The sequence below is a fragment of the Euprymna scolopes genome, chromosome 17 (assembly GCF_053919585.1).
Source record: "Euprymna scolopes isolate OS-2025 chromosome 17, ASM5391958v1, whole genome shotgun sequence".
NCBI classification, from domain to species: Eukaryota; Metazoa; Mollusca; class Cephalopoda; order Sepiida; family Sepiolidae; genus Euprymna; species Euprymna scolopes.
In genome coordinates, this window is record NC_136498.1 from 40,350,228 (window position 1) to 40,363,738 (window position 13,511).

A 13,511-nucleotide genomic window follows, 5' to 3' on the forward strand; every position below is an offset into this window, starting at 1 on the left:
AATTCTGTCAGCATATATATATATATATATATATTCGTATAAATAATATACATATATTCATATAAGTATACGTATACGTATGCCTAATTATATATATATATATGTATGTATATATACATACTTATACATATACATATATATACGTATATATATATACGTATATCCATCTCTCTCTATATATATATATGTATACATATCTTCCAATATATAAATAGATACATGTATATATATATATATATATATATATATATATATATATATATATATATATATTATTGTGTATTTATACTAGCTGTACCATGTACGTCGCTGTGGCTCAAATTGGTGCAATGGAAAAAGTTCCAAAATGAGAAAATGCATGTTTCTTATTGGTTTAATTTCCCATTTAGTATTGGTACACAGGTTTTGTTGTTCCATTTTCTAAGTCGATATAGATATTTTCTGGTTTGGTCAAACTTGAATACGTAAGAACAATTTTCCATCTGAAAAAACAGTCAGTATTTAGCTATAAGCCACACGATTGTAAAGATTGTTCCTTGAGCCTTGTTGATGTTTATTGCAATCGACAATGAAATTGGCAAGTACAATTTCACAAAGTGTAATGGCGTATCTGTTGAAATCATAGGAATGCATGGAATGAAAATATATTCACCCGTGAAAGCTTATGTTAAGATTTTTCTTTCTATGGTATTGTGTGTTAATTTTTTTTACTGCAAGCCATGTGACATCGCCAAGCTTCGAATGGTTGATATTTAACAACATGATAATTTGTACGCCAATTTCAGTTGCAGTGCATGCGGTGGCTTCCCTGACAAATCTAGCTAATGGATAATTAACCAATTTATCTGCTTCCACAACTGTGCCGAGGGATTTGTATGTGAATAGCTCACTTGGAATCTTACGTTGAATAATAGCGTTAATTTATGGACGCCATTGTTTTGAGCCTCAAGAATAGATGATTTGCTCACCCAAGTGGAATTCGTATAAGTAAGTAGAATATCTGGAAAACTCTTTTTAACCAACTTTTCTTTTGATCTTATATAATTTTAGAAGCTAAGAATCAAAGAATTTCGCCCTTACTTCGGATGAGCCAGCACTTATGCGTATCCAATTTCCCATAAAAAATTATGTGTGGATCGAGAAGTCTTCAACTGGAGACGCATATTTGGAGTTATTATATGTCTTCACATAGCACCAAAAAATAGAGTATTTGAGGTAAGCATTTATTTCGTATGCTGGTGTTGATTGAGAAATTGAAGGTAACATTTCTATAAAACCTCCTGCAAGCAATAATACTGCATTCCCAAATGGTCTGACATTACCATGTTAAGCTTGCAAGGACCGACCAAGAGCATCAAGACATTTTTTGCGTGCCATTGTGCATTCATCAAAAACAATGAGTTTCCCTTTTTACAATATTTTTCCCCATACTGGATTTTTTGGAGATGCTGAACATGTGATTTTTGAAAAATTGCAAAGTCGCAGGTAAAAGTTTGCAGCAAGGGCTATGGCTATGTTATTTTGTCACCGAATGACTGCCAAAATGAATTTAAATAGAAATGGTTTACCAGTTACTCCTGGTGCTGTTCAAGGTAGCAGTAATTTCCAGATGACTTCTAATCTCACAGTAAGTAAATTAGGCGAGTAAAATAGGATGCATCCATGTTTTGGCAATGCCTTATTCACTGTACAACCATCCCCCCCTGTGTAATTTCTATACTGATAGGTGTTTTGAATTTTTTTCACCTGATTATTATTGATTGGACACTAATTAACCAGATTATGAAAAAAATCATTATTTCGACATTCGATCACCCATTTTGTAACCAATAAAAACGAAAGTACAAATTACATGAGCCTAACGCAAATATTTATTTTGTTTCTCAAAGTAAAAAAAAATATAATGAACATGAATTTTATTTTTTTATGGTAAATTTCGAGGATTTTGCTGCGTTTTTTTAACAGTAGGTTTTCGTTGATGAAAAATTATTTTGTGGGTTTTTTAAATAATTCGTTTGTTTTTATGGAAGGTGAGTTTGCGGGTTTTTCTTTACACTAATTTGTCTGTTTTTCTGAAAGGTGAGGTTTTTTTTTAAAACTGGGTCTGTTTTACTGGACACATAGATTCGCAAAAGTTGTAAAAAAAAACAAATATATAACAAATAAATGTTATCAAAGGCAAGATAAATTACTTTTCCACATAACTGGATATTTTTAGTGTTTTTACTTAATGTAACATGTTAATTTACCTAGAAAAACATGCAGTGTTTACCGATGTATTGGAAAATAAAAATGGCGGTCGACTCTCTCTTTAACACGGTAGGTTTGGGAAAAAGAGGTATTGATTGCAATATGGGTGACCAATTTACCAGAACGCTGTAACTAAAAAGTGGGCACACCTTTCAAATATAGAAATAATGATTTTTTTTTTCATAATCTGATCAATTAGTGTCCAATCAATAATAATCCAGTGAAAAAATTTCAACAAACTTATCAATTTAGAAATTACGCAGGGGGTGATGGTTGTACAACTCCGCCCAAAAAAGGTATTGTAAAACATGACGTCAACGACGAGCCGAGCGTTGCAGATGTAAGGTAAATATTCAGATACGTTACAACAGAACACCGGTCACTCTAATTTGTTTTTTTAGGGGTAATCGAGGTTGCTGACAACGAATCTGATAATCAAATCCGGGACAAATTTACCGTTTTCATGGTATAAACCGCTGAACCCACGAACTACCTTCCGTCATTTTACAGCTTCCGTTTTCGCTCCGCGCGGTAACATAAACGACGGTTGTGGAACGTGCCTCCAAGGAGAAATTGTCTAAATAAAATTTAAAAAAAAAAAAAACACTACAGTACTTTTTGGGTTTTTTTTTTGTCTTACGCCGTTTTTAATGCGGTTTACAAAAACATAAGCACTAAACATGTTCATGTTATATGCTTATATTTAGGTTGGTCGGTTTTCTGTTGTAACATATCTGAATATTTACAGATGTAATAATAACAAAGCTATGCGAAAGAAATTGCAAAGTAAAATTGTAAATGCAGAAACAAAATATCAATAGAAAAAAAAAGCACAAAACCACCCAAAACCTACCGTAGTTCCTTTGTATTCGAGAATGTCATATTTTTGTCAAATAAATTATAAGCAATTTTTGCAATAAATAATAGCAAATTCGTTAAAATGGCCCTCGGTATGCCCCCCCCACAACATCCACATGTTAAGAACCATTTTCGAGGTTTGGGGGTTGTTTAATCCGCAAGCCGTTTTTAACATGGGGGGATTATTTTTTTCTAAGTTTAGAACAAGTGAAACAAACTGTTTTATGTATTTTTTGGAAGTATATAAACAAATTGCCGAATCGCCAGACGAAATGGCGGACAGCTTCCTTAAAATAATTTTTAGAAATAAATAAAAATAAACATTCTGACTTGACAGAAAAAGGAAGTCTAAATTTATTTACCATTTTCTTTGTGTTACACTCATAAGATTTTTTAGTGTACATTGGAACCGAAGAAATCCTTCTTGACTGGGTAAATGTTTTGTGTTTGTGTGTGTGCGTATGTAAAATTCAAAGAGAACAGAGATATAAAATGGTTATCCTTGCAGCAGAAAAAAGAGTAAGAGTAAGAGATCAACTAAAAATTTTCGCCACATGTTTTTGTCCTCTTGATGGGAGCTCTACGGAAACGGTGACACATCAAAAGGTGCCTGTCAAATTTAAGTTCTGAGGATTCAATATAAACCGGAGTATCTAACCCAATTGTGTTTTTTAATATCAAAAAATAAAAAAATAACATATTAAAAATTATTTTTTCATTTATTTTCGGTTCCGAGTTTAGCTGAGGCGATACCACATGAAAAAAAAAGTTCGTTTATTTTCGGTTCCGATTTCAGCTTACATGCTAAACCGGAAGTATTTTTGTTTTTTCGCCTCGGGTGAAATCGGAACTGAAAATAAACTATTTTTTTTTAAATATCGAATTATTTTTTTTACTTTTTAATATTTACAAACACAGTTGGGTTTGATGCAATAATTCTTGAAAAAAAAACACTTGTAGATTTCAAGTTTAGTGATTCCGTACGAACCAAGAACGGCGTTTATATATGCATATATATATATATATATATATATATATATATATATATATATATATATATATATATATATAGATATAGATATATTGAGAAAAATAGAAAAACCGAATAAAATTATTAAAATAATCAACGTTTCGTCCTTATTTCAGAGGGCATATTCAGGATATTGAAGTAAAAATGCAAGAAAAGAAAAAGTCATAGATCATAAGAAAAAGAGAACAGTTTTTGAATCCTACCCATGTCGGGAAGGACAAACATATGGAAAGGTTGGGTTGTTCGATGTCTATATATACACTTTTAAAAATGCTTTAAAATAAATTTAGGTCGTTACCATGTCTTACCATGTCTTATATCCCTTCTGTGTTCGTAAAGTCTTAATTTCAATTCTCGCTGTGTTTCACCTATGTACTTTTTCCTGAGATACACTAATACAAATCATAAAAATCATCACTGATAGAACCTACTTTCAGTGTAATAATTCTTACTACAGACAGAAATTTGGACTCCCTATGGGTAACCCCCTTAGTTGTGTACTGGCCTGCTTATTCTTTGAATTCTTAGAAACCAACACTTTTAAACACAGACTTCCTTACACCTCCACATATTTTAGATATATAGATAGCATTCTTATTCTTCTCCCTAAAACCACACAAATAGAACAAATTAGAAATAAATTAAATTCAGTGGAACCATCTATAAAATTTACACATGAATCCGAAGAAGACCACTCCTTAGCTTTTCTAGACATACTCCTCATCAGATTAGAAACCGATCTGAGTTTCAAAGTACATAGAAAGACTACACACAAAAACGATTTTATTCATTACTACTAGCACCACAATGATAAAATAAAGACTGGCATGATTATTGGTTTGTTTCTTGCGTGCCTTTAAAATATGCAGTCCACTATATCTTAATGATGACTTTCAATATATTACGAATGTTTTAAGAAAACTAGAGTATCCATCCTATTTCATTTCTTACGCAAAGAAAAAAAGCTACGAATATACACTATAACATAAAAAGACAGAAAAATAAAACAAATACCTCACTATTAAACTGACATATATTCATTTCCACCCACACCAAAAATAGAAAAATCTAGGACACTCTTAATAGACTTGGTTTTCACTTGATACAAGCAACTTCCACAACAATAAAACAGACATTAAAAACTACCAAGCACTCTCCCAAAACCCTCACATCCGACGCCGGTATATATTCCATCCCATGTAACAACTGTCAACAAGCGTGCATAGGTGAAACACAGCGAAAATTGAAATTAAGACTTTACGAACACAGAAGAGATATAAGGAATGGTAACACCCTAAATGCACTCTTTTGCCATTGTGAAGAACACGATCACTCATTTAATTTAGATCATGCGAAAATTATTAAATACGTGACAGATAGAGCTAAAAGAAGACTTTAAAATCAGCACTAGTAGTAAATACTAATACTATTACGCAAAGAAAAGGTTTCTACCATTTAGCCCCTAGCATAGGGAAAATAATAATCAAAGAACAAAATACCAAAACAGATCCTGGCTAACCGTTTTTCCTTAAATATTTCAACAAAACGAATAGGTTTACAGGAGGAAAAAAAAGAAAAAATGTACATATTTATTTTAACGCATTTTAAAAGTGTGTATATAGACATCGATAACCCAACCTTCCCATACCCACACATATGTTTGTCCTTCCCGACATAGGTAGGATTCAAAAACTATTCTCTTTTTCGTATGATCTATGACTTTTTCTCTTCTTGCATTTTTACTTCAATATCCTGAAGATGCCATCTGAAATAAGGACGAAACGTTGATTATTTTAATAATTTCATTCGGTTTTACTATTTTTTTCAAAACATATATATATATATATATATATATATATATATATATATACGCATCTACAAATAATTCTCGACTTCTATGTATCCATATTAATAAGGGTCTATAATTGTTTATATATGTGTGTGTGTATGTGTGTGAGTGAGTGGGTCTGCGCGCGTGTGTGTGTGTGTACATATACACATTCGTACGTCAGACTATTAGAGGGAAATCTGGCAATTGATTACATTTTGAATCTTGCTTTTCCTTATAATAAAACAATGTGAAGCTCCGTTCATGGCAATGTCATAAATTTTGCTATAAAATTTACATTTCAAATCGAATCTGGCAGAAATGATTCCAATTTGTTGATTATTAGTGGCATATTTTAAGAATGATTATATTGCTGTGAACATTGTCAAACGAAGATCAAAACTAATTATATTTACTTGCACTCAGTCAGAAGACGTCGAATATATTTGATGAAATCGTCAGGCCATATTATGTTTTGGTTGATTAAACCAAACGTTGCCATTAATCCGTTTGCGTTTAATTATTCTTACTCTTCTTTTATTTTTTCTTTTGGCTTCTGCTTCCAACATTTTTTATCTTTTTTTTGTTTAACTCATCGTCATTGCTTAACCGCACAGGCCAATTCTTTCTGATTTGGTCAAATTGAAAAGAAGCATTGCAAATGATTTTTAAACGGATAATCGCAATGAAAATCGAGCCGGAAAGCTTCAGCGAATACGAAAAAGCCCTTCTATTTAAACTTCATTTTCTAAAGCGAATGTGCTGTCGAAATTGATAAATTGATTTCATGAATAGACGGTGGAAAACTGTAAATGGTGGCCTCGGCCAAATATCGGGGGAAATAAAATCTTATTGCACACATGAAATGTCAATCTTTATTTACGCCCTGATATATATATACCCTTACTATTCAAAGTCGCAACCTTAATATTATCAGTAAGGACTATTCGATGTTTTAAACAGAAAAGGATCTCGAAATTAATGTATATTTAACATTATCTTACGACACACATATTGGCATATACGAATAAATTCAAATACGCGCATACGCCCTTATATATATATATATATATATATATATATATATATATATATATATATGTGTGTGTACGAGTGTAAATGTGTATGAGTGTGTGTGTGTGAGTGTTCCTGTATTGTTATGAGGATAAGTTATTCAATTAGGAACACTATATGAAGTGATCCTTAAGGAAATCTGAAGCAGCAATCCATCAGCAAAGTTGTGACTTCCAAATGAATCCAGTTTAATCACTGTAGTACCAATCAAGCAAGGACTAACAGTAATCTTCCTATAGTTTAATGATTAATATTTTATAGATTTTCATTGAATATTATACAGCGGGTATTCACTTGTTTCCTAACGACATTCGCTATAAATATAATCGATTTTATGTTTGTAGACCACGCCCAAAGAATATGACTTCAAAAATATCGCCTTTTTTTTACAATTTTGTCTGTTTAAGGGTTTATCATTAAAAACAGAAAAACAACATATCTGTGGGGAAGATTTAGAAAATATATATTTTCCAGAAAAAAAGTATCAAATATGTTTTTTAAAATTGAAAAAAAAAAGTTTTACATTATGTTCGACAATGTCGTAATAATTCTGTAAATATTAGTTAGAAAAAAAAGCTAAACAGATATACAGATTAACGACATGTGCAGGATAAGTACTGGTTTTGCTTTTAATATTAATAGGCTCAAATATTTTTTTCAATTAGATGAAACTTCTACGCCTTCCTTTTGGATTCTATTGTTTTTTGTTGCGAATCTATTAAACCTATCCGCTAAAATATTCTGATTCCACATAGTTAAAAGAAATATATTCCATTTCCTACTGCTTCGTTTTCTAAACATTAAAGCAATTTATTGTATTTCGACGCGAAGTTTATATTTTTCATTAAAATTACATTGGAGAAATTAATATAAATTTCACGATAAATTTTATCATTTCAATCAGTATTTTACCATTTTTTTATATATGTCAATAAGATGGTGGATTGTAAGGTATTATAAAAATATAATTATTGTTCGATTTGTCGTGCAAACATATTAGGTAAAATTCTTTTAGTGACAATGTATTTTATCTTTCATATTTGTTTAAACGATTTAACAAGAAGTAATGTCCATCTTATTTTATGACAGAGTACTAATTTATGAGTATACTTTTTGTTAAAGGGTCACTTTGATTAACCGTTGACTTCGACCAACTTTCGTAACTCTTTTAATCAATTGTATCCATTTACTTTTTGGCGGATTTACTATTTTACTATACAATTTGCTTGATAAACTTCGGTATATTTCACTAATAAATGTGACTTTTTTTTAAATTTGTTGCGAGATGCATTGCTCTTTAGCTTGAATATTATCTTCATTTTAACTAGCATTTTTACTGTCATGATTATCATACTCATCATTATTATAGCCATCACTATTATCATACTCATGTTCATCATCATTATCTGCATAATCACCATCACCATTATCATCATCATCGCTACCAGTAATACTATTATTGTCGTCGGTAGATATAACAACGCTACGCTTAGTTTATTTATATATCCCGTCATGTATTTTTTTAATTTGTTTTTATATAATATGTTACAAAGAATTTCATGCAAGAAAACCTCTAGTGGGCTCTTTCGGTAATTGCTTATTCTCTGGACCCAAAGCAAAATGTATCGGGTTTTCTTTTTGTGAAATTATATCTATAATATACATCTCACGAGTCTGTTTAAATTTATGTATGCATGTATGTGTGCATGTATGTATGTATGTATGTATGTATGTGTGTATGTGTCCATGTATGTATTTATGTATGAATGTATGAATTCGTGTATGCATGTCTCCCAAAAACTTTCGTCAGAGGCGACGGATTTTCACGAGATCGGAATTGTTTTAAAGCTTGACCCTACGAAAACAAATATAAAAAAGATGGCCAAAAACATCAATTTTCTCACCCTCAACTGGGCAATTTACTACAAGCAGGGTCGTTTTCTTTTCATATTTGCAAGTTATTGTATCGGTTGGAATGACTTTAATAATTTCAACGTTCCGACCTTCCGATCAAGTCATGTTGTAGAGGTAAGTGCAAGGTTTTTTCCCCCTTTTCTTTTCCGCCTTTGCGTAAGGGGTTCGAGCCTGTCAGTCTACTAGTACCCTTTTTTGTTGGTTTTATTGCTCAACACACACATCCAAACACCTGTGAAACGCCGGACACGCAGGCTTGTAAAATATAACTGAGATATTTTGACGTAAATATCCATGACAAAGTTTACAAGCGGCGAAATGTCACCGTTTCTTTTGTATAGGGTTTTGACACCAATGGTTTTTTACTCGAACATTTAATTCATTCAAACTGATAGACTGTAGAATTATCTCTCTTATTTTTACTGTTTTTTCTTGCAGATGATTAAATGCAAATTAAACAGACATCACGCTTCTAAATATTAGCTGTTCGTGCTTACGATCCAAGTTTTAATATGGGGTGAAAAACGAGTCATAAAATATAAAAACTGCACATTAGAGTTAATAATTCTGAAACTTTGTGTATTTCGTATTCGAATAGTTTATCATTCTTTTCATAACGTTAGTTATATATTCATACGCCACATGATTAGTATGCGAAAATGTCATTTACTCTTTAAAAAGTCCGTAAAATTTCTGAACGAATCGCTTTACATTGCGACACACTTAAGGGGCTGGTTTCTGATAACAAACATACATCCACATGTTCTTTTATTATACAAGCAAATGTAAATTTAATAAACAGCAATGCAAGGATGTATATCAGGGCTAGCTCAACCCTGGCTAAGCGGTTAGAATTATTGCAGCAGTCATCAAACACCTCGTTCAAGGAAATGGCGTCAAATTAATTTTCTCATTCAATGAGGACGAGTCACTTTCGTGAAATGGGTTGATTTAAATATTTTCAAGGCTGAGTTATCGCATTAAGTTATAGAAACCGAGGCAACATAATCTAAAATCTATATGTTTATATCGAATAATTTAATTCTGGTTTATATAAATGACCCCATGTCATAAATTCATAATCATGCATCTATTACATGCACATAGCCATATGCAACCTCGTGTAGCATAGAATATGCTATGCCGTGCACATATTTTCTTTAATCTAGTTTAATCATTAGATATTAGAATGAATATGTCTCCACATGAAAAGTTGCCTTGAGGATATAAGATCGTATTCAGATAATCGCCACAATTCTATATTATCATTGGAACAGTAAATGCTATAGTTTTTACCATACGTGATAACTTAGATTGCAACAGCATATTTTTTCAACTATTCAACTCTCGAGTATATATCCGACACAGTAAGACAAAGTTAATCAACCGAGTGTCACATCAGTCTATATAAAAAAAAAACATATAAGGTATTAACGGATATATAATCCAGAGTCAAAGCAATTAAAAGAATATTCCGCTGACACAGCCCTAGTGATAACATACATGAAAATAGTTACTACGGTTTCATCGAAATTATTTCCGTTTTTTTTTTCTTAATATATATGTGTGCAAACTTTTAAAAATTTATTTGTTTCCGTAGTTTCCTAAATTTTATAAATAAATAAAAATATTTATTTGTAAATCTTATGAAACTACTGGAAAAAATTAAAGTTTCTAAATTTCTCTTTCAAAATTTTAAGAAGCTGATTAATCAACATTAAACAGGTTATCCACAAATTAAGTTAATGATAAATACCACGTTGAAACATTGATACGTTCTTCCATACCGAGTGTTTGGATATCCATCTTGTCGTATTGCTTAATGACTGAAATTATTTCACTTTGTTTTTTATATTTAATTTGGCGTTGCTTTATTACTCCTGGCGATATATAATAACATAAAGTAAGCCTTCTAGCAGGTTATAGAAAAATATTCTTAATAACCTTGCTGAGTTTGAAATTCTGTATATGAGCAAAAAAAAAAAAAAAAAAGACAGCAAGTTTCCAAACTTTGTGTAGTTTTATAGATCGTTTTCGAAAAAAAATGTTAATTGATATATTCACTGCTGAGTGTAATTTATAGCAGCTATTATGTTAGCCTGCTAATCGCCAATTTTCTTAAGTGCATCTCTTTCGAGACGCAAAGTCGTAAAGCTGCGCAAAGCGGATCAAAGCCTCCATGTTTATTGCCGGTTATTTTATGAAGGTTTAACCTGTGTAAAGCGCTGCTTATGACTAAATTTTCAAATCAACTTGGGACTTAGCAAGCATAAGTCGACTTGGTGTGCCCTTGTACCCATGCAAAAATATAAGTATATATGAAAAAGAGCGGTTCATTTAAATAATTTTTGTACCTCTAGCAGTAGTTCAAATGATAAGGCAAAAAGCGGTAAATGTTTAAGTCTTGATTAAGCTGACGGTATCAAAGTCATATGTTTTATTTTTACTTTTTAAAGTGCTAGCATATATTTGGTACAATGTGATAATCATTAGAGACTTAAGACTATTATTCGAAATCTGTATACAGTACATGCCACATATAAGGGCATTTAACGATTTATTATCGTTGGGAGGCCGCTTTAAAGTATAATCATTATAGTGACACACTATTCAGAACAATCAAATGTGTGCAACCCTTAACGCCGTCTAAAATTGCAGAACTAACTCACTGTTATATATTAGCGCAACATTATAGAGTGTGTTTCAGTATTGAAATCCATTAAAAGGTATGCCTTTATTAACTTGTCATTACAATTTACAACTGTGACTTTATCTGTTTTAATTTTCGTTTGTTCACGTTTAATCTAGATGTTTGCATTTCAAAAGTAGAAAGTACAGCAGAAAACAAGGTGAAATAAGATTATTAATTCTTTAGCGAAAGCTTAAGATTTCGACGACGATTTTAAAGTATTGTCGTGATTATTTCACCAACAACAAGAGGGGGGTGAAAGAAAAGGCAGTAAGGGATTGCAACGAAATGGTGGAGTGCTAACAAGCAGTCTTTTATTTCCTTGTAAAGTTAGCAATTAACAGGTAACGTTTGCCGAACAACCGTAACGAGGTAATCAGTCTAAGAGACGCCAACCGACTAGCAAGCTAGGTAACTAGGTTCTTAACTAATCTCTACCCCGTAGTGAGACAACTCTTTTTATACATACTAACTCTCAGTGGCGAGAATTCCAACGTTATTTCCAACGAGATTAGAATGTCTATTTCACTTAGTAGGAAAGAGACACCCAGTTTCTCAGTAACGGCAAACAGCAGTGCAGTGTATTTTAGTCCCCCCGCCCACTCCCAGTAAGTCAAATCAATTTCACTTCTTACACACATTCCCCACAAACAAAAAAAAAAGAATTTCTGATTAAGAGGAATAAAAACAGTCCGTTTAAACCCTTGATAGGCTGGGTCTGTCCCTTGTTAAATCTTGAGGATTGCAGTAATTACAGCACAACTATTCATCTCCTGGGGGTGCTTCTATTAGTTCCACACAGTCGAAATGAAACCAATCATCGCAGATATCACATGCTATCATTGGTCTAGTATCTTCTGGTCTGTTGCAGGCTGGACAGATCAAATTATCGTGCTCTCTTTCCTTTGTGGGTCAAGGCTCACATCTTGAGAGCTTGATGGTTCCATGTCTGTTGGCTCGCGTTCTTCTGGTTGTTGAGAGGATTCTGGAGGAAATAGATGTTTGATGGAATGCATGTCTATAGCTCCATTCCCTTTCTTCACCTTCACCAAGCGTACCAAATTATCGCTTCCTCGGATTAGTTCGAGGACTTTACCTAGGGACCAAAAAGGCCTAGTCTTCAGAGGACTTTTAATGAGTACTATATCTCCTGGTTTTATCTGATCTTCAAAGGAAGAGTCGGCTAGATTCAAGGTTCTTTCTCTGAGACTCAATAAGTAGTCTCCATCCAAATTTTCCTAATTTTTTTCAGACTGTCTTCCCGAGAACGCAGGGTTTTAATCAAGTCCCTTCGTAGCAGCGGGCCCATGGTCTCCAAGTCCTGGTCTTCAACCCTCATTAATATTCCACGATGAACATTGGCGTTCATGAGAATTTGGAGTTAAAATGTCCAGCTCAGAGTCATCAGAGTTTATATATGTAATTAGGCGGTTGTTTACTGCCCTTTAAATGTCCGATGAAATGGTTAGTTTTTTTTACGCAGAGATCACCACTTATCAAGGCCCGGAAGCCACTCAGGGATGAGAGTTATTGCAAGTACATACCGTTAGTGTGGAGATTCGATGAAGTGTTTATTTAAGGGGGCGGTTCATTAGAAATTTGTTGACATTGGACTTGAAGACATCCAAGTTGTAGTCCAGAGGGAAGCAGGCAGACCGAACAGAGTTCCACAGGCGTGCAGTTCTAAGAAAGAAGCTTTGTTCATGGAATCCACGTTTTGATTTAGGCACAGATAAAGAGTGGGGGAAACTTTTCACAGTGTATTCGGCTAGACGGGTGTTTTTCGTGAAAGATTGGCGAGGGGGGACCAGAGATAGGAGTTCAGACGAGCACCTGCCATGGAAATAACAATAAAACAAGGATATGCT